Here is a 5,089-nt window from a genome sequence, read left to right as displayed (position 1 = left end):
AAAATGAGTTGCGTGTCTTCCAGCTTGTGTTGTGTCTTGAAGGAGCACTGCAGCAAACCAGAGACTGAAATGATGGCCTGGGAACACTGTCTAGATTTGAGTGGTGCTGGAATAGCGCAACAGTTCAGGCAGCATCCGAGGAGCAGTGAAATCAACGTTTCGGGCAACAGCCCTTCATCAGGAATACAAGCAGAGAGCCTGAAGGGTGGGAACACAGTGTCATGTTGAAGTTACGGAGACTGGAAGGTCGGGATAGTTTTTGTTGATTCTGGACAGAACGTAAGTGATCTCAGCTTTGTCACAAACTTTATTTTCCTCTCTCCATTGGAGAGAGATCACATTCTGAGCAGGAAATACAGTTGCCTCGATTAACTGAAGTGCAGAGAAATCTCTGGAACATGCGACCAGGAGCTTCCAGAGTGAGAGAGATATCTGAAACCAGCAGGAAATGTAACTGACAACATCGAACGTTACAATGCAGTACAGGCACTTCGGCCCTCGCTGTTGCCGCAACCTGCAAAATAATGTGATGTCCATTGTAATGGTAAATTAACATTTATTTTAAATCCAATAAAAGCACAGGGAAACAAATAAGTAATTATTTGACTTTGCAGAGGCATGTGTTGCAGACAGACAGAAAAAAATGTAAAGTTAAACCGAAATAATAGCAGACATACAAGGCCAGTAAACTACCATATCAGGGACAAACACTCAAGGAATGAGAAAAAAAATCCTTTTGATGCGGAAGACACCTTTCCTCACGTACCATTGGCGAAGGCATCCAGCGAGAGGTGGCAGGATTTGAGACGATGCATACTGCAGGCACAAAAAAAACGAAAGATTGTGTTTTCAGTGACGATGTGAGTACCTGATTCAATGCACACATAAGGACAGATATGAAGAAACTAAATTGGCTAACTCAGGCAGATAGAGCAGTCCAGGTAACCCCCGCCAAGAGGGTAGCCTGGCGATTAGGTATGGTAGATGTCTCGGACCCAAGATTAAGAAGGGTCCCTACTGAGTGCAGGGCAAAAGGCAAACGTGATGTGGAGTTCATAGGAAGCTGTGAACCCATAAGAATAGCCCGGAAGTCTGAGTATCGTCCATGCAGAGCACGAGACCCGTTAAAACACGAGGTTGCCAAAGGATACTACTTTGCATCCCTCCTGAAAGCTTGAGTGATAATTCCTTGTGAATAATCACCGGTGAGAGCCCCCATTTTTCTGGTCAAAAAGGCAAACATTCCAGGTGAATCGGGGTTACGAAGCTTTGTTCAAGACCTGCAGGTAGTCAATTATGCTGTTGTTCCGCCCGCCCCAAATGTTCCTAATCCTTGTACTATATGAGTTCGAATTCCACCTGACAGTAAATGGTTCTCTGCTATGGATTTATCAAATGTCTTCTTTAGTGTACCGGTACACCCAGAAAGTCAATTCTGGTTCACTTTTCCACTCAAAGGCAAATCATACACATTCAAGCTACTTTGTCAAGATGACTGTGAGTCCCCCACCATAATTAATGAGGCTCGATGCTGGAGTCTGGAGATTTTTGTTTTAACCCCGGGGTCAGCACTTCTGCAGTATGTAGACGAATGCTTAATAGCAGCACCAACAGAGGAACAATGTGAGAAAGATACGCTTGTGTCCCTCTGCCATCTCGCCAGGAATGGGCACAAAGCTTGTTTCACAAATCTACAATTTGTGCAACAACAGGTCATTTCTTGTCATTTCTTTGGTCGTTTCTTGTCTGAACAAGGGAAGGGCATTGGTCAAGACAAAGTTCAAGTAATCCAGCAAATTCCAAAGCCTCACACGAAGTAACAATTGCTATTCTTTTTGGTCTTGCACTCCTACTGTCGATTTTTTATCCCACATTACACAACCCTTGAGGCGCCCCTAAATGAAATTTTCAATGGCTTTGAGTTGCAGAACCAGAGACCGTTGCAGTTGAATTAAAAAGGCGCTCCAAACCACACCTACACTGGGGGTCCGAATCCAAACAAGCCTTTTGTACAAACGGTAGATGCATGACATTTGAGCTGATGCAGGAGAATTTGGGAAAATTGAGGCAGGTAGCTTACATTTTGGCTAAACCTAGAGCCCGTAGCGGCAGGATTGCCTTTATGCCTGCAAGCCGTGTTTGCAGCTTAAAAAGTTTGTTGTAGCGTCCAGGGACACAGTCGGCTTTGGAGAATTAACCCTCCTGGTCCCACATGCATCCTTACTGTTTTCCGAGCAAAACACAGCACACATGTCTGCAGCACGTTGGCTCAGAAACAATACTGTACTATTGGAGATGCCTAACATTACAATAACGAGATGTAACGTCCGTAATGCTGCTAGCCTTCTCGCCACAACAGGAGACAGAGACCCACATGACTGTGTCGTTGTAACTCACCAAGACCAGGCGTGCAGGATTCACAAACTCAGAATCAGGATATTGCGTTTTTTTGTGAATGGGTCCGCATTCAGGGGCAAACGGACAGGCCACAATTGTGTTTGGTATTCTTTAGTAACTACCCACGAGGTTGTCAAAGCGGAATCACTCCCTTGTCATTTGTCAGCTCAAGCAGCAGAGCTGATTGCCTTGGCTGAGGCATGTCAATTGGCTGAGTGAATGATAGTGAATATTTACACAGACAGTAGATAAGCATTCGGGGTTGTACATAATTGTGGAACTCTGTGGAAACGCAGGGGCTTCTTGACCTACACTGGAAAGCCCAAAATACACCGTGGCCTGACTTTGGACCTCCTGGAAGCGGTCCTTCCGTCTAAATCATTTGTTGTCTGTAAATGTGAAGCCCACACGAAAAAGTACGATTCCCTTTCTCAAAGCAATGGGAATGCAAACTCAGCGGAAAGGACAGCAGCCCAGCAGCCGTCAAGTGATCAGTTGACATGTGTATGTCAAATATTTGTAATCCAAAGCAGACATATAGGAGGTCGAGTCGCAGGCCACGCCGAAGGACAAGCGTGAATGGACAATGGCAGCGTGCAGAATGACGGAATGGGTGTGGTGTGGCCCCATTGGTAAACCCTGTCAACGCGATCATTATTCCCATTCCATGCCAATTAACACACAGTGAGGACCATGTGTCAAAAGGGGGGATGTAGCGAATAAAGTGGTATGATTTTATCTTGATATTTAATTTGTTTTCCGTGGTCGAATCTGTAAGTCATCTTCGGACATTGTGCAAAATAATTTTCCAAAGGTCATCTTAGTCAGTCCGGGACTGAGGTTCAGAAAAGAACAAATGTTTCTGTTTTTTTTTTGGAGCTGGCTGTGTTTACATTCTCCCCACCTCAAGTTTATAAGGACTTATAAACTTCATTTCTGTCAGTCCAGGTGAGACACTTTGTGATGCGGGTAGTTTCATTGGCAAAGAAAATACATTTATCCCCATGAAGCTTCCTTTCATCCTCTGTCTGCCCATTCATTTAATTTGATCACTGCTGTACTAATAAATTTCACCTCTGCTGTTCTGTTGTTCTTCCGTAATTCGAGGGAACGTCGAACCGAATCCCAAAATCATATTAATATTCAGTTGTTCATGTTACATCAATGACCAGACCAGAACAAGCTAGCAGGAAATTGAATAACACAAAAAATATTTTTAAAATTCCTTCCAGAAAATTAACCGACTGCAAAGTCAGAATATGAGAAATGTCAGAGTGCACTGATATTTAGCCCATTTCACAATGCATAGATACACCTAGACGAGTTCAGTCTTTGCGAAATAGTTTATTTATAATTGTGACAATTCCCTGGGGCAGATCCTCCCTCAATCCACAAAAATGTATGCTGTCAAAAACTATTTCAGTTCAGATTAAAATGGATCAAGATACTTTCCATCAACCCAAAGGTTACTGCGCCATGTCAATTGAAGTTTATCCAGATAAGGTTAGAACTCCCAGCCTTTTCTCCCACAGCTCTCTATTCCATTTGCTCCAGGCTAGTTTGGAGCTCCCATCCTCGGCGTTTCACGCGCCTCTCTGCCTTCATAGAAGAACTGCATGCTCACGGACTTGGTCACTGGCAGAAAGAATAAAGATTCACGCGTTCATTCCGCTCTCAAATTCCGATCGGATCTTCGCCACTGCGTCGCTAAAGTTGTGTGATTCCAGACCTGGAAACCGGTGTGATTGAAGTGTGCAACCGTAGTTACAACCTTGTCTCGAGGCACTGGTAAAGTAACGATGAGAAACTTCGTGGTTATTTAAACCTACATTTCAACAATTTGTTTGCTACGTCTATACATTTAATCTTTTCTTGAAATCTATCGAAATCAGTCTTCAACATTCTCAATGATGGACACTCCACTGCCACTGAGGACATCGAAGATGACGATACAATATCAATAGGTTATCCTCTTGTGCATACGGTGCTGTTCCTCGCAAATCTTAGCCATTGCATTTATTGCTTTTACTGTTGGTTATTTTTTCATGTGATCGTATAGTGGCTCATCCTCTGCATTGTGGCCGAAGCAATCTCCATTCAAATCCGAGTATCAGTAATGCGCATGTGTTCCATGTTACTACATAGAACCCTTTCAAAACAAATGCATAAAGGAAGAAGTCAATTTTTAAGGTTAAAATGCTCCTGAAGGTGATGATTTTTTTGCTTCAAACTTTATCAGCACCTAATCTTGGAGAAGTTCCTCCCTTTCCCAATCACTATTCTTCCATTCTATCCTTCCTCACATGCCACTGGGGCATTGCACAAAGTAACATTCACTTTCACATTGACACCGTTAAGTTAGTGCTGCAGCTGTCACTCTTGTTAGGTGAACTTGCACCAATACCACCATGAGGAGCTTTAAGCCACTTAATGCAATCAGATAATGTGGTTGGGTTATCAATCCTCATGTAAAGTGTTTGATTTGCATGGACCAGAGATCATTGGAGCACTGGGTTCATGAAAAGGACGCAGAGCAGTATCGAGGAAAAGAGACTTTTTGAGAAAAGACCAATGTTTGCGAATTCCCCACATTTATTTCAAGTCTTTATTCGTCTCTCGCTAAAGTGTTATGTATAATTCTGCAATTCACATAAAACAAGGGATATGACAGCTGTGGAAATGGTGCAAAAGT

The sequence above is a fragment of the Chiloscyllium plagiosum genome, unplaced genomic scaffold, assembly GCF_037043375.1.
Source record: "Chiloscyllium plagiosum isolate Xiang-an unplaced genomic scaffold, Cpla_swu_hap1 HiC_scaffold_38, whole genome shotgun sequence".
In the NCBI taxonomy this organism is placed as follows: Eukaryota; Metazoa; Chordata; class Chondrichthyes; order Orectolobiformes; family Hemiscylliidae; genus Chiloscyllium; species Chiloscyllium plagiosum.
The sequence above is the reverse complement of the archived record's forward strand: the minus strand, read 5'-3'. Positions refer to the sequence as shown.